This window comes from Rutidosis leptorrhynchoides, chromosome 11 (assembly GCF_046630445.1).
Source record: "Rutidosis leptorrhynchoides isolate AG116_Rl617_1_P2 chromosome 11, CSIRO_AGI_Rlap_v1, whole genome shotgun sequence".
Taxonomy (NCBI): Eukaryota; Viridiplantae; Streptophyta; class Magnoliopsida; order Asterales; family Asteraceae; genus Rutidosis; species Rutidosis leptorrhynchoides.
Window position 1 is genome coordinate 238,423,654 of NC_092343.1, and position 18,398 is coordinate 238,442,051.

Genomic DNA, 18,398 nt, shown 5'->3' on the forward strand with positions numbered 1-18,398 from the left:
ATATCATACAACATGGACTCCAAATCTTGTCCTTATTTTAGTATGCGACAGCGGAAACTCTTAATAATCACCTGAGAATAAACATGCTTTAAATGTCAACAAAAATGTTGGTGAGTTATAGGTTTAATTCTACATATATCAAATCATAATAATAATAGACCACAAGATTTAATTTTTCATAACAACCATCTCAAAATCCGGCATTCGCAAACGGCAGAGATAAAATCATTCATATGGTGAACACCTGGTAACCGACATTAACAAGATGCATATAGAATATCCCCAATCATTCCGGAACTACCTCGGACCTGATTAAAATCGAAGTACTAAAACATCCGGTACTTTGGATGGGGCTCGTTGGGCCCGATAGATCTATCTTTAGGATTCGCGTCAATTAGGGTGTACGTTCCCTAATTCTTAGGCTACCAAGCTAAAAGGGGTGATATCCAAATTCGATCATTCAACCATAGAAAGTAGTTTCACATACTTGTGTCTATTTTGTAAAGCATTTATAAAACTGCATGTATTCTCATCCCAAAAATATTTAGATTTTTAAAAGTGGGACTATAACTCACTTTCACCGATTAACAAATCGTCGGGAATAGACTTGGCCACTGGTTGATTCACGAACCTATAATATATACATATATCGAAATATGATCGAAACATATTCACAATATTTTCTTTATTACGTGTTGATGATTTTTAGTTGTCCAGTTAGCGGTCCGAAGTTAGAAGTTCCATAATTTGTCGTACATAAATAACTTAATATATATATCTTGAATCAATCCACGACCCAGTGTATACGTATCTCAGTATTGATCACAACTCAAAGTATATATATATTTTGGAATCAACCTCAACCCTGTATAGCCAACTCCCACCTTCACATATAGAGTGTCTATGGTTGTTCCGAAATATATATATAGATGGGTCGATATGATAGGTCGAAACATCGTATACGTGTCTATGGTATCTCAAGATTACATAATATACAATATAAGTTGATTAAGTTATGGTTGGAATAGATTTGTTACAAAGTTTCACGTAGCTAAATTGTGTAGTTTTTACCAATCTTGTATTACTCGCCATTTCTTCGTTTCTAATCCGTTTTGAGTGATTCAAGCGGCCACGGTTTCGTATTGAACTTATCTTTTTGAAAATAAACAGAAAAAGTATGAGTTTATAGTCGGAAATACAATTTTCAAGTCGTTTAGTAAAAGGTAGTCATTTCCGTCGAAAGAACGACATCTTGATGACCATTTTGAAAAACATACTATCACTTTGAGTTTAACCATGATTTTTGGATATAGTTCCATGTTCATAAGAAAAATAATTTTTCCAGAAATATAGCTTTTAAATCAAAGTTCTTCATAACTTTTAATTATCCAAACCAAAACAGCCCCCGGTTGTCCTACGACGGCATATATCCAGTTTTACAGTGTTCTTCGTGTTTCCCGGTTTCAAATAATTAAATTAGCATATCATATAGATATAGAACATGTGTTTAGTTGATTTTAAAAGTCTAGTTAGAAGGATTAAATTTATTTGCGAACAAGTTTAGAATTAACTAAACTATGTTCTAGTAATTACAAGTTATAATCTTCAAATAAGGTAGCTTTATATATGTGAATCGAATGATGTTATGAACATCATTACTACCTTAATTTTAGTAGGGTAAACCTACTGTAAGTGAGAAGAAATGATCTAGCTTCAAAGGATACTTGGATGGCTTGAAAGTTCTTGAAGTAGAATCATGACACGAAAACAAGTTCAAGTAAGATTTCTACTCGAATTAAGATATTTAAAGTTATGGAAATCAAATCAAAGCTTGAATATGAATATTACCTTGAATTAGAATTAAAACCTACTGTAAATAACAATGATTTCTTGAGGTTGGATGATCACATGAAATGGATTAGCAATATTGGAAGTAAACTAGTAAACTTGAAAGGGTTTTCGAAGTGTTCTTGAAGTGTTCTTCCTATGATGATTATAGCTTGATTCTTGAAGTAATTTTTGATGAAGATGATGATTAGTTACTGGAAAAATTCGTTCATAAGTGTGTGGGGGTGTTGAGAGAGAATTAGAAAGAGAATTTGGAAATGAAATGAAGTGAATGGTGAGTGGTGAGTGGGGTTAAAAGGAGTTGTTGCTAGTTGACTAGTTCATGGTAGAAGTTAAAATTTGATTAGTCATGCATGACATAATCAAGAGGGGAATCCCATGCTAGTTCCTATTAGTATATACTCATAGTAAGTACGTCTAGAAGCCATACGGTACGGATACTGAACGACTACGAGTGGAATTGTTGATGAAAATGAATGAGAATGAAATTGTATGCGCTTTTGTTAAGTAGAAGTATTTTGATATGTTTCTTGAAGTATTTTTAAAAGTGTATGAATACGTCTTAAAACACTACATGTATATACATTTTATCTGAGTCGTTAAGTCACCGCTAGTCGTTACATGTAAGTATTATTTTAAAACCTTTAAGTTAATGAACTCATTTAATGTTATTAACCCATTGTTCATTATATCAAATGAGATGTTAAATTATTATATTATCATGTTAACATGATATATGAATATATCTTAATATGATATATATACATTAAAATATCGTTACAACGATAATCGTTACGTATATGTCTCGTTTCGAAATTCTTAAGTTAGTAGTCTTGTTTTTACATATGTAGTTCATTGTTGACACACTTAATGATATATTTAATTATCATTTTATCATGTTAAACATATATATTTATTCATTTATGTATCATCATGTCATATACCACTTATAGCGTTCGTGAATCATCGGTCAAACTGGGTGATCAAATATTTATAAAATTTCTGTTTCAAATAATCAAGTCTTAACAAGTTTGATTGCTTAACATGTTGGAAACATTTAATCATGCAAAATATAGTTTTCATGTAAATATATAATCATAGAAAAGTTCTAAAAAGTTCGGGTCACTACATTACCTACCCGTTAAATAAATTTCGTCCCGAAATTTTAAGCGATTGAAGGTGTTGGCTCATCTTCTGGAAATAAGTGCGGGTATTTCTTCTTCATCTGACTTTCGCGTTCCCAAGTGAACTCGGGTCCTCTACGAGCATTCCATCGAACCTTAACAATTTTATATGTATTTTGCTTGAGTCTTTTAACCTCACTATCCATTATTTCGACGGGTTCTTCAATGAATTGAAGTTTTTCGTTGATTTTGATTTCGTCTAACGGAATAGTGAGATCTTCTTTAGCAAAACATTTCTTCAAATTCAAGACGTGGAAAGTGTTATGTGCAGCAGCTAGTTGTTGAGGTAACTCGAGTCGATAAGCTACTGGTCCGACACGATCAATAATTTTGAATGGTCCAATGTACCTTGGATTTAGTTTCCCCCGTTTACCAAATCGAACAACGCCTTTCCAAGGTGCAACTTTAAGCATGACCATCTCTCCAATTTCAAATTCTATATCTTTTCTTTTAAGGTCCGCGTAACTCTTTTGTCGACTTTGGGCGGTTTCAATCGTTGCTGAATTTGAATGATTTTCTCGGTAGTTTCTTGAATAATCTCTGGACCTGTAATTTGTCTATCCCCCACTTCATTCCAACAAATCGGAGACCTGCACTTTCTACCATAAAGTGCCTCAAATGGCGCCATCTCTATACTCGAATGGTAACTGTTGTTGTAGGAAAATTCTGCTAACGGTAGATGTCGATCCCAACCGTTTCCAAAATCAATAACACATGCTCGTAGCATGTCTTCCAAGGTCTATATCATCCTTTCGCTTTGCCCATTAGTTTGTGGATGATAGGCGGTGCTCATGTCTAGACGAGTCCCTAACGCTTGTTGCAATGTTTTCCAGAACCTTGAAACAAATCTGCCATCTCTATCAGAGATAATAGAGACATGTATTCCATGTCTGGAAACGACTTCCTTTAAGTATAATCGTGCCAGCTTCTCCATTTTATCATCTTCTCTCATTGGCAGAAAATGTGCTGATTTGGTGAGACGATCGACTATTACCCAAATAGTATCATAACCACTTGCAGTCCTTGGCAATTTAGTAATGAAATCTATGGTAATGTTTTCCCATTTCCATTTCGGGATTTCAGGTTGTTGAAGTAGACCTGATGGTTTCTGATGTTCAGCTTTGACTTTAGAACATGTCAAACATTCTCCTACATATCTTGCAATATCGGCTTTCATACCCGGCCACCAGAAATGTTTCTTAAGATCCTTGTACATCTTTCCCGTTCCGGGATGTATTGAATATCTGGTTTTATGTGCCTCCTTAAGTACCATTTCTCTCACATCTCCAAACTTTGGTACCCAAATTCTTTCAGCCCTATATCGGGTTCCATCTTCCCGAATATTAAGATGTTTCTCCGATGCTTTGGGTATTTCACTTTTCAAATTCCCTTCCTTTACAACTCCCTGTTGTGCTTCTTTTATTTGAGTAGTAAGGTTAGCACGAATAATTATATTCATAGCTTTTACCCGTATAGGTTCTCTGTCCTTTCTACTCAAAGCGTCGGCTACCACATTCGCCTTCCCCGGGTGATATCGAAGCTCAAAATCGTAATCATTCAACAATTCAATCCACCTGCGCTGTCTCATATTCAGTTGCATCTGATTAAATATGTGTTGGAGACTTTCATGATCGGTATATATAATACTTTGGACCCCATATAAGTAATGCCTCCAAGTCTTTAATGCAAAAACAACTGCGTCTAATTCCAAATCGTGAGTCGTATAATTTTGCTCGTGAATCTTCAATTGTCTAGACGCGTAAGCAATTACCTTCGTTCGTTGCATCAATACACAACCAAGACCTTGCTTTGAAGCGTCACAATAAACTACAAAATCATCATTCCCTTCTGGCAATGACAATATAGGTGCCGTAGTTAGCTTTTTCTTCAGCAATTGAAATGCTTTCTCTTGTTCATCCTTCTATTCAAATTTCTTCCCTTTATGCGTTAATGCAGTCAAGGGTTTTGCTATCTTGGAAAAATCTTGGATGAATCTTCTGTAGTAACCAGCCAATCCTAAAAATTGACGTATATGCTTCGGAGTTTTCGGGGTTTCCCACTTTTCAACAGTTTCAATCTTTGCTGGATCCACCTTAATACCTTCTTTGTTCACTATGTGACCGAGGAATTGAACTTCTTCCAACCAAAATGCACACTTTGAAAACTTAGCGTACAATTCTTCCTTCCTCAATACTTATAACACTTTTCTCAAATGTTCTTCGTGCTCTCGATCATTCTTTGAGTAAATAAGTATGTCATCGATGAAAACAATGACAAACTTGTCAAGGTATGGTCCACACACTTGGTTCATGAGATCCATGAACACAGCTGGTGCATTAGTTAAACCAAACGGCATGACCATAAATTCATAATGACCATAACATGTTCTGAAAGCAGTCTTCGGAATGTCGTCTTCCTTCACTCGCATTTGATGATACCCGGAACGTAAATCAATCTTCGAATAAACCGACGAGCCTTGTAGTTGATCAAATAAGTCGTCGATTCTCGGTAGTGGATAACGGTTCTTGATGGTGAGTTTGTTCAACTCTCTGTAGTCAATACACAATCTGAATGAACCATCCTTCTTCTTGACAAATAACACCGGTGCTCCCCATGGTGATGTGCTTAGTCGAATGAAACCACGCTCCAAAAGTTCTTGTAATTGACTTTGGAGTTCCTTCATTTCGCTGGGTGCGAGTCTATATGGAGCACGAGCTATTTGTGCAGCTCCTGGTACCAGATCTATTTGAAATTCAACGGATCGATGTGGAGGTAGTCCTGGTAATTCTTTCGGAAATACGTCAGGAAATTCTTTTGCGATGGGAACATCATTGATGTTCTTTTCTTCGGTTTGCACCTTCTCGACATGTGCTAAAATGGCATAGCAACCTTTTCTTATTAGTTTTTGCGCCTTCAGGTTACTAATAAGATTTAACTTCGCGTTGCTCTTTTCTCCGTACACTATTAAAGGTTTTTCTTTTTCTCGTACAATGCGAATCGCATTTTCGTAACACACGACCTCTGCTCTCTCCTTTTTCATCCAATCCATGCCGATTATCACATCAAAACTCCCTAACACTACTGGTATCAAATTTATCTTAAATACTTCTCCAACCAGTTTAATTTCACGATCCCGACATATTTTATCTGCTGACATTAGGTTACCGTTTGCTAGTTCGAGTAAAAATTTATTATTCATAGACGTCAATGGACCGTTTAATTTAGCACAAAAATCTCTACTCATATAGCTCTTATCCGCACCCGAATCAAATAAAACATAAGCAGGTTTATCGTCAATAAGAAACGTACCCGTAACAAGCTCCAGGTCTTCATGTGCTTCTGTTCCGTTGATGTTGAAGACTCTTCCACGGTTTTGCCCATTAGTATTCCCTTGGTTTGGGCAACTTCTGATCATGTGGCCCGGTTTTCCACATTTAAAACAAACAACGTTGGCATTATTTGATCCAACATTATTTGTCCCATTTGTCTTGTTAAACTTCGGTCCGTAGACCTCACACTTTACTGCGCCATGACCAGTTCTTTTACACTTGGTGCAAAATGTTGAGCAATACCCCGGGTGATTTTCTCCACACCTTTGGCATGTCTGATTCTGATTCTTGTTGTTATAGGAATTGTTGTTGTTGCGATTGATATTGTTGTTGGGACGATTGTTGTGGTTGTTGTTGTTGAGATGGTTTTTTGTTGTGGTTATTACCGCGAAAAAAGTTGCGTTTGCTTTTGTGAGTTTGGGGTTGGTTGTTAACACGATAGTTATTGTTGTTGTTATATTCGTAACCCCTGTCACTGGTTTCTTCCCACTTTCTCTTGAGTGGTTTTGTGTTGACCTCTTCGGTCGCTTGATTATTCATTCTCCCTTGGATCTGGTTTATGAGCTTGTGAGCCATTCGACTTGCCTTTTGTATGGAGGCAGGGTCGTTTGAACTCACATCTTCTTGGATCCTTTCCGGTAACCCTTTCACAAACGAGTCGATATTCTCTTCTTCATCTTCGAACGCTCTTGGACACAATAGGCACAATTCTGTGAATCTCCGTTCATACGTGGTAATGTCGAAACCCCGCGTTTGTAATTCTCTAAGCTCTGCCTTGAGCTTATTGACCTCGTTTCTGGGACGGTACTTTTCGTTTATCAAGTGCTTGAATGCTGACCACGGTAGTGCGTAAGCAGCATCTTGTCCCACCTGCTCGAGGTAGGTATTCCACCATGTTAACGCAGCACCTGTGAAGGTATGCGTAGCATATTTCACCTTGTCATCTTCAGCACGCTTACTTATAGCAAACACCGATTCAACCTTTTCGGTGCGCTGTTTTAATCCGATTGGACCCTCGGTTCCATCGAACTCTAGCGGTTTGCAGGCAGTGAATTCTTTGTAGGAACATCCGACACGAGTTCGTGTGGCGTTTGTTCCGTTGCTAGTTTCTGAGTTATTGTTGTTGTTATGCATCGCGGCTTGTACTGCGGCTATGTTTGCAGCAAGAAAGGTACGGAAATCTTCTTCGGTCATATTCATGGTATGTCGAGTGGTTGGTGCCATTTCCTTCAAAAATAGCCAAAAGAAACGAGTTAATCATATAGAATATCAAGAGTAGCCAATAGTATTTCGTAGCATAATATGAACTTATTTATAAAAGCTCTTTCTTCATATTAGCGTTTTATAATATTTCATTCGGGTAGTACCTACCCGTTAAGTTCATACTTGGTAGCTAACATACTATTTTAACTACTACAATTCTATATGAAAACTAATTGTAGGAAAAAAATACATATATCATATTCAAACTTTTATACAATAACTCGCAAACTTACAATATCGTTATTTTACATATAGCATAAAATATAGCACATAAAAACTTTGATACAAAGTAGTTGCGAAGATAATTCTAGTTACGCGCAAGACGTTCAGCAAAGGCAATAAACACACGTAGTTCATACGTCCAGAAACAAGTCATGCACTCTGGTTCTACTAAGACTACTTCCCAACCTTGGTATTGCGGAACGTAACAGTTATGACCGTTAGCAAGACAGCTTGTGGTAACGATGTTAAAAGGACGAAGGTTACATAATGACCAACAACCTCGTAACAACCTAAAAACTTCATTTCTTACTACAATTACCGACTCCGTCACTTGTGGGAACGTTTTGTTTAACAATTGTAGCCCGATGTTCTTGTTCTCACTTTGGTGAGAAGCGAACATTATTAACCCGTAAGCATAACATGCTTCTTTATGTTGCATGCTAGCCGCTTTTTCTAAATCCCGAAATCCTATATTCGGATATATTGAGTCAAAATAATTTCTTAACCCTTTGCGTAAAATAACACTTGGATTTCCCGCATTATATGCGTCAATGTAAACATGGTTTAACTTAGGGACTCCCCAATCTAAGGTCCCCCACCTTCCGAACGAAAGCCTTTTATAAACCAAGGCATTCTTGGAACGTTCTTCGAATGTCTTACAAACTGATTTTGCCAAAAATAGTTGTGCCGAGGAATCCTGACCGACTCTAGACAGGATTTCATCAATCATATCTCCGGGTAAGTCTTCTAAAATATTGGGTTGTCTAACCATTTTGTGTTTTTATACTGTAAAATAGACAAGAGTTAGATTCATAAAAAAAATACATACTAATACAAGCAATTTTTACATATATCATAAAACATAAGCACACTATATTACATATATTACACCGCACGAATACAACTATCTTATTCCGACTCGCTCGCTTCTTCTTCTTCTTCGGTTTTGGTTCGTTTTGCTAAGTTTCTAGGGATATACCACATCGGTCTAGAAAAACCTGGTGGTTTAGAGGTTCCTGGGTTATTGTCACAACTTAAGAAATACGGATGTTGACGATACATATAAAGTTCATCGGGTTTGGAAACCGGTTTCTCTATTTTTATGCACTTTCCCATTATTATTCTCTATTGCCTCTTTAAATTGTGTTGGGGTAATTTCTATAACATCATCGGAATCCTCGTCGGGATCCGATTCATCGGAGAATTGATAATCCTCCCAACACTTTGCTTCCTTGGCGGAAACACCATTGACCACAATTAACTTTGGTCGGTTGGTTGAGGATTTTCTGTTACTTATCCGTTTTATTATTTCTCCCACCGGTTCTACTTCTTCCTCCGGTTCCTCCTCCTCCGGTTCCGATTCTTCTTCCGGTTCCTCTTCGGAATCTTGTGAATCAGTCCACGAATCATGCCAATTTACATTTGACGCTTCATTATTAATAGACGAGTCAATGGGACTTGTACTAGAGGTAGACATCTATCACACAATATTAAACATGTTAAGAGATTTATATATCACATAATATTCACATGTTAAATATATAGTTTGCAACAAAATGTGTTAAGTAATCATTTTTCAAGTAAACACAGTCGAAGTCCAGACTCACTAATGCATCCTAACAAACTCGGTTAGACACACACTAATGCAAATTTCTGGTTCTCTAAGACCAACGCTCGGATACCAACTGAAATGTCCCGTTCTTATTGATTAAAAACGTTCCATATTAATTGATTTCGTTGCGAGGTTTTGACCTCTATATGAGACGTTTTTCAAAGACTGCATTCATTTTTAAAACAAACCATATCCTTTACTTCATCAATAAAGGCTTAAAAAGCTTTACGTAGATTATCAAATAATGATAATCTAAAATATCCCGTTTACACACGACCATTTCATAATGGTTTACAATACAAATATATTACATCGAAATAAGTTTCTTGAATGCAGTTTTTACACAATATCATACAACATGGACTCCAAATCTTGTCCTTATTTTAGTATGCGACAGCGGAAGCTCTTAATAATCACCTGAGAATAAACATGCTTTAAATGTCAACAAAAATGTTGGTGAGTTATAGGTTTAATTCTACATATATCAAATCATAATAATAATAGACCACAAGATTTAATTTTTCATAACAACCATCTCAAAATCCGGCATTCGCAAACGGCAGAGATAAAATCATTCATATGGTGAACACCTGGTAACCGACATTAACAAGATGCATATAGAATATCCCCAATCATTCCGGAACTACCTCGGACCTGATTAAAATCGAAGTACTAAAACATCTGGTACTTTGGATGGAGCTCGTTGGGCCCGATAGATCTATCTTTAGGATTCGCGTCAATTAGGGTGTACGTTCCCTAATTCTTAGGCTACCAAGCTAAAAGGGGTGATATCCAAATTCGATCATTCAACCATAGAAAGTAGTTTCACATACTTGTGTCTATTTTGTAAAGCATTTATAAAACTGCATGTATTCTCATCCCAAAAATATTTAGATTTTTAAAAGTGGGACTATAACTCACTTTCACCGATTAACAATTCGTCGGGAATAGACTTGGCCACTGTTTGATTCACGAACCTATAATATATACATATATCAAAATATGATCGAAACATATTCACAATATTTTCTTTATTACGTGTTGATGATTTTTAGTTGTCCAGTTAGCGGTCCGAAGTTAGAAGTTCCATAATTTGTCGTACATAAATAACTTAATATATATATCTTGAATCAATCCACGACCCAGTGTATACGTATCTCAGTATTGATCACAACTCAAAGTATATATATATTTTGGAATCAACCTCAACCCTGTATAGCCAACTCCCACCTTCACATATAGAGTGTCTATGGTTGTTCCGAAATATATATATAGATGGGTCGATATGATAGGTCGAAACATCGTATATGTGTCTATGGTATCTCAAGATTACATAATATACAATATAAGTTGATTAAGTTATGGTTGGAATAGATTTGTTACAAAGTTTCACGTAGCTAAATTGTGTAGTTTTTACCAATCTTGTATTACTCGCCATTTCTTCGTTTCTAATACGTTTTGAGTGATTCAAGCGGCCACGGTTTCGTATTGAACTTATATTTTTGAAACTAAACAGAAAAAGTATGAGTTTATAGTCGGAAATACAATTTTCAAGTCGTTTAGTAAAAGGTAGTCATTTCCGTTGAAAGAACGACATCTTGATGACCATTTTGAAAAACATACTATCACTTTGAGTTTAACCATGATTTTTGGATATAGTTCCATGTTCATAAGAAAAATAATTTTTCCAGAAATATAGCTTTTAAATCAAAGTTCTTCATAACTTTTAATTATCCAAACCAAAACAGCCCCCGATTGTCCTACGACGGCATATATCCAGTTTTACAGTGTTCTTCGTGTTTCCCGGTTTCAAATAATTAAATTAGCATATCATATAGATATAGAACATGTGTTTAGTTGATTTTAAAAGTCTAGTTAGAAGGATTAAATTTATTTGCGAACAAGTTTAGAATTAACTAAACTATGTTCTAGTAATTACAAGTTATAATCTTCGAATAAGGTAGCTTTATATATGTGAATTGAATGATGTTATGAACATCATTACTACCTTAATTTTAGTAGGTAAACTTACTGTAAGTGACAAAAAATGATCTAGCTTCAAAGGATCCTTGGATGGCTTGAAAGTTCTTGAAGTAGAATCATGACACGAAAACAAGTTCAAGTAAGATTTCTACTCGAATTAAGATATTTAAAGTTATGGAAATCAAATCAAAGCTTGAATATGAATATTACCTTGAATTAGAATTAAAACCTACTGTAAATAACAATGATTTCTTGAGGTTGGATGATCACATGAAATGGATTAGCAAGATTGGAAGTAAACTAGTAAACTTGAAAGGGTTTTCGAAGTGTTCTTGAAGTGTTCTTCCTATGATGATTATAGCTTGATTCTTGAAGTAATTTTTGATGAAGATGATGATTAGTTACTGGAAAAATTCGTTCATAAGTGTGTGGGGGTGTTGAGAGAGAATTAGAAAGAGAATTTGGAAATGAAATGAAGTGAATGGTGAGTGGTGAGTGGGGTTAAAAGGAGTTGTTGCTAGTTGACTAGTTCATGGTAGAAGTTAAAATTTGATTAGTCATGCATGACATAATAAAGAGGGGAATCCCATGCTAGTTCCTATTAGTATATACTCATAGTAAGTACGTCTAGAAGCCGTACGGTACGGATACTGAACGATTACGAGTGGAATTGTTGATGAAAATGAATGAGAATGAAATTGTATGCGCTTTTGTTAAGTAGAAGTATTTTGATATGTATCTTGAAGTCTTTTTAAAAGTGTATGAATACGTCTTAAAACACTACATGTATATACATTTTATCTGAGTCGTTAAGTCACCGCTAGTCGTTACATGTAAGTATTATTTTAAAACCTTTAAGTTAATGAACTCATTTAATGTTATTAACCCATTGTTCATTATATCAAATGAGATGTTAAATTATTATATTATCATGTTAACATGATATATTAATATATCTTAATATGATATATATACATTAAAATATCGTTACAACGATAATCGTTACGTATATGTCTCGTTTCGAAATTCTTAAGTTAGTAGTCTTGTTTTTACATATGTAGTTCATTGTTGACACACTTAATGATATATTTAATTATCATTTTATCATGTTAAACATATATATTTATTCATATATGTATCATCATGTCATATACCACTTATAGCGTTCGTGAATCACCGGTCAAACTGGGTGATCAAATATTTATAAAATTTCTGTTTCAAATAATCAAGTCTTAACAAGTTTGATTGCTTAACATGTTGGAAACATTTAATCATGCAAAATATAGTTTTCATGTAAATATATAATCATAGAAAAGTTCGGAAAAGTTCGGGTCACTACAGTAAGTGCTTGTCCCAAGCTTTTCCAAAGTCGACAACGCAAGCTCGTAACATATCCTCTAAGGTTTGTATTGTACGTTCGCTTTGCCCATCGGTTTGTGGATGATATGCGGTGCTCATGTCTAAACGCGTCCTCAACGCTTCTTGTAAAGTAAGCCAAAATCTAGAAACAAAACGGCCATCTCGGTCGGAGATAATCGATAAAGGTACACCATGATGGGCTACTATCTCCTTGATGTAAAGTTGTGAAAGTTTCTCCATTTTGTCGGTTTCTTTCATGGCGAGAAAGTGTGCGAATTTGGTGAGACAGTCAACAATGGCCCAAATAGTATCATAACCGCCCGACGTTTTCGGTAGCTTGGTGATAAAATCCATCGTTATCCTTTCCCACTTCCATTGCGGGATTTCGAGTTGTTGAAGTAACCCGAACGGTCGTTGGTGTTTGGCTTTGACCTTAGAGCAAGTCAAACACTTGGCAACGTAAGTAGCAACGTCTTTCTTAATGTTCGGCCACCAATATTGTTCTTTAAGGGTGTGGTACATCTTATTGGCACCGGGATGAATCGAGTATCGTGATTTGTGGGCTTCATCAAGGATGAGGTTTCGTAAGTCTCCATACCTAGGCACCCAAATTCTTCCGGCGTAATATCGAAGTCCGGTCTCCTTAACTTCGAATCGAGAGACGAGAATGTTTAAAAGTTCACGTGCGATGTTTTCGTCCTTAAGAGCCTCATCTTGGGCTACACGAATTTGACTATTAAGGTTGGTGTGGATGGTGATGTTTAATGCTCGGACGCGAAGAGGCACCGCTCTTTCCTTTCGACTTAAGGCATCGGCTACTACATTTGCCTTTCCAGGGTGATAACGAAGCTGGCAATTGTAATCGTTCAAGGTTTCAATCCACCTTCGTTGTCTCATGTTTAGTTGCTTTTGGTCGAAGATGTGTTGGAGACTTTTGTGATCGGTAAAGATAGTACTCTTGGTACCATAAAGATGATGCCTCCATATCTTAAGTGCAAAGACGACGGCTCCGAGTTCAAGATCATGTGTCGTGTAGTTTCGTTCGTGAACCTTGAGTTGTCAAGAGGCATAAGCAATGACTTTCTTTCGTTGCAATAATACACACCCATAATCGTTTTTCGAGGCATCGCAATATACAACAAAATCATCACTGCCTTCGGGAAGTGACAAGATAGGAGCGGTGGTTAGCTTTGTCTTCAAGATTTGGAATGCGGTTTCTTGTTCGGATGCCCAAACGAATTTTCGTCCCATGTGAGTTAACGCGGTTAAAGGACGAGCAATTAAGGAGAAATCCTTGATGAATTTACGATAGTATCCGGCAAGACCCAAGAATTGTCGAATGTGAGTAGGAGTAGTAGGAGTCTCCCATTTACTAATGGCTTCGATTTTTGCGGGATCGACTTTAATGCCTTGATCACTAACAACATGACCGAGGAATTGAACTTCCTTCAACCAAAATTCACACTTGGAGAACTTGGCATAGAGTCGTTCTTTTCTCAAAAGTTCAAGCATGGGTCGGAGATGTTCTTCGTGTTCCTCTTCGCTCTTAGAATAAACCAAGATATCATCGATGAACACGATAACGAATTTGTCGAGGTACGGTTTGCACACGCGGTTCATGAGATCCATGAACACCGCCGGTACGTTAATGAGACCAAAAGGCATGACAAGAAATTCATAACTACCATAACGAGTCCGGAAAGCGGTTTTGGAGACATCTTCCCCCTTAACCCTTAGTTGATGATAACCCGAACGGAGATCGATTTTTGATTATACACAAGAACCTTGTAGTTGATCAAAGAGGTCATCGATGAGAGGAAGAGGATATCGGTTCTTAACCGTCAATTTTTTTAGTTTACGATAATCAATGCACATTCATAGGGATCCATCTTTCTTCTTAACGAATAAAATCGGAGCGCCCCATGGTGAATGGCTAGGTTGGATAAAACCACGGTCAAGTAGTTCTTGGAGTTGACTTTGCAATTGTTGCAATTCGGATGGAGCAAGTCTATATGGTGCACGCGCTACGGGTGCGGCTCCCGGAATAAGATCGATTTGAAATTCAACCGGTCAATGAGGTGGAAGACCCGGTAATTCGTCGGGAAACACATCGGAAAAGTCACTAACTATTGGCACATCATCGATGCGCTTTTCATCGGCCTCGACTTTCTTAACGTGAGCAAGAATCGCGAAACAACCCTTGCGGAGTAGTTTTCTACCTTTAAGGCACGAAACGAGATTGAGTCCGGTGCAATTCTTGTCGCCATAGACAATCAAGGGTTCACCATTCTCGATAGGAATTCGGATTACGTGAAGATCGCAAAGAATGTGAGATTTATTTTTGACCATCCAATTCATACCGATTATCACATCAAAACTCCCTAGTTCCATGGGTATCAAGTCAATTTCAAATTCATTACCCAAAATGTTCAAAGTACATCCCCGGTAATATGTGTCGGCACTTAATAGTTTTCCGTCGGCCACTTCGATGGAATAAGTAGTATCTAAGGGGTGTGGTGGAGTGCAAAGAGTAGGAGCCAAAGTCTTAGACACAAAACATTTATCGGCACCCGAATCGAATAAGCAAGTAACATAAGAGTTGTTGAGAAGAAACGTACCCGTGACTAGTTCAATGTCATCTCGGGCTTCCTCGGTGTTAATGTTGAAGGCTCAGCCTTGGTTGTTGGGGTTGGCTTTCTTCTTCGGGCATTCGTTCCTATAATGGCCCGTTTGGCCACATTCGTAACAAGTGACCGTCTTTGGAGGATTTGGCACTTTTCTTGCGACGGAGGCGGCGCTTGTGCAATTGTTGGCCTTGTGACCAACTCCTTGACATCGGTGAAAAATTAGCTTGCCACATTCACCCGAGTGGTGCTTGTGACATTTGTTGCAAAAAGGTTGAGTTCCGGCATAACCTTTCTTGCCGTCGTTGTTGAAAGGCTTTTTGGTAGAGGTGTTGTTGTTGTAGTTGGTTGATGGAGTGGCTTCCCATTTCCTTTTGTTGCCACCCGATTTGTCCTCGGCCTTAGGAGCCGGCACTACTACTTCATCCACTGTTTCTATCAATTGGCGGGCCATGTTCAAAGCGGCTTGATGATTAGTGGGTTTGGAGGACATCACACCTTGTTTGATGCTCTTTGGAAGACCATCCATATAGAGTTCAATCCTTTGAGATTCGGGGTTCACGAGGTTGGGACACATCAAGGATAAATCGGCGAAATGTTGATTATAAGTTTTGAGATCGTTCCCGACCGCCTTTAAAGCTCTTAGCTCTTGTTCGAGCTTTCGGGTTTCTTCGCGAGGGAAATATTCAACAATCATCTTTTCCCTTAAATCGGCCCAAGAGAGGGCATGAGCTTCATCGGTACCCACCGATTGAACATAGGTGTTCCACCAAGTGAGAGCAACACCGGTGAAAGTGTGGGCGGAGTATTTGACCTTGTCTTGGTCCCGACAACCGCTTATACTAAAGACGGCCTCCGTTTGTTCGAACCATCGAGTAAGAGTAACCGGTCCCCCGATTCCATCATAAGTGTGAGGTTTGCACCCCATAAAAGCTTTGTAGGAGCACCCTTCGCTAGAGTTACCGGCTCCTTGGTTGTTGTTGTAGTTGTGGTTGTTGTTATTGTTGTTGTTATTGGTGGAGTGACCGGCCATGGCCGCCTCTACGGCGGTGGCCACCATTCGTTGTAGCGCTTGTTCGGGAGTTTCACGGCGTGGCACACGACGAGGAGGCATTGTTCCTTCAAAACAAAAGAATACCGTTGGTTAGTATTCTAAATAATACTAACCGTGATATGGAATAAAGATAGAGAGAAAATTATCCTTGACTCGCCTTAAATTCTTTATGTCATAATGTCGGAATGTTCATATGAGTCACCGTAATATAATCCCGGAAATTATATTACCCTAATTCATATGTGCATTCGACATTACTTCATATAGTCAAGGTGGCGTGTCAATTAAATTAAACAACGTAAGATTAAGATAGAATAAGAGTAGATATAAGTAGGAGGGCTCGAGTATAAATGCACAAGTAGTCAAGTAATTCCTACGTCAAATCTATATGCCGGTTGTAGTCTAGACTCACCAATGTACCCTATGACTCGGAGTTGACACCAATGAACTCTAAATCCCTACAACCAATGCTCTGATACCACTTGTAGCGACCCCGACAAATCCTCAAATGACGGCGTCGTCTACGTATGGTCCCATTACATGGTCATAAGTCTTTAAGACAACGTTTGACCGAAAATATGTCGCATTCATTTCATAAATAAGGATGTTTCAAAGTTTACAAAAGTAGTTCCCATATCAAGTACATAACAAAGTTAAGAGTTCATATGAAACACGTGCGACACAGTTTAAAGTAGTCAAAAGACGCTCCACATATGCAAGTATACTCGACATCTAATGCAAGTATCAAAAAGAATGAGCGGAAGCATGTATCACCTAAGTTCAAGGACCTGAGAAAAACATAGGAGAACTGTCAACGAAAACGTTGGTGAAATCATAGGTTTAAATAAGTAATTGAGTAAAAGTAAGTCGAACTACAAGATTTGCATCATTGATAAATAGTAGTACATTCTAAAAGTTAATATTCACGAGCACTCAATTATCAAAGCTTAATGTTTCCTTCATTAGTACCCCATCACAATAGTGCTAGAACATGCACTGTTTCCCGAAAATATATTTCATCCGAATAACGGTAGTGAACCGTCCGAATGAGGGTTTGTCAAACCCATATGGCCATATAACATAAGTTCTTGCTTACACCATCAAGTGTAAATAATGATAATCGAATTGAGAATTTTCGTTCTAAACTCGTATGTAGAATGTTTGTTTTTATGTACTTGTGTTCACTTAGTTAAAAGAAGCGTTTATGTTTTCTCATCCCAAAAGTAAGTTCAAAGAGTAAAAAGTGGGACTATGATCTCACCTTGTATGCACGAACAAAATGTACTTCGACAAGTAACGTGTGCAAAAGATAATGCTAGTCTTGACCTAAACAAATAGGTTGTATCAATAACGATAGTCACGAATGGTCAAAGATGTTCAATTAGTCCTTTGGCTCAATACGACTCGATTATGTAGCATGTGAATCAAATTGTCAAGTTTCATGCAAGATACAAGTAATAAATCATGTTAGAAAGATTGCATAATCATTTGGTTAAGTTTGACAAAAAGTCAAACTTTGGTCGGTCAAAGTCAACGAAAAAGTCAACATGTTCGGGTCGGGTCCCGAACTATTTTTCTATGCTAATTATTCATATATAAGCATGTTAGAACAAGTTACATGTGAATTGGAGGTCTAGAACATGGCAAACATTTTTCGTGAAATGGACATTGGAGACAGAAACCTGGGCAAGGCTTATGCCGCGCCGCGGCCCCCAGCTGTCGCGCCGCGACAATGCACGGGAGCTGGTACCTGGCCAGTTCCAGTTTTCTAAGTCTCAACCCAAAACCTTTTTATGCATAAAACACAAACCGCTAACACTTAGAACTCGTATCTTATATCGTTAGAAAGCTCTTTTGACGTAGAACACAACTAAACATATTTCATCAACCAAAAACCTCATTTGTAATAATAGACTTTCT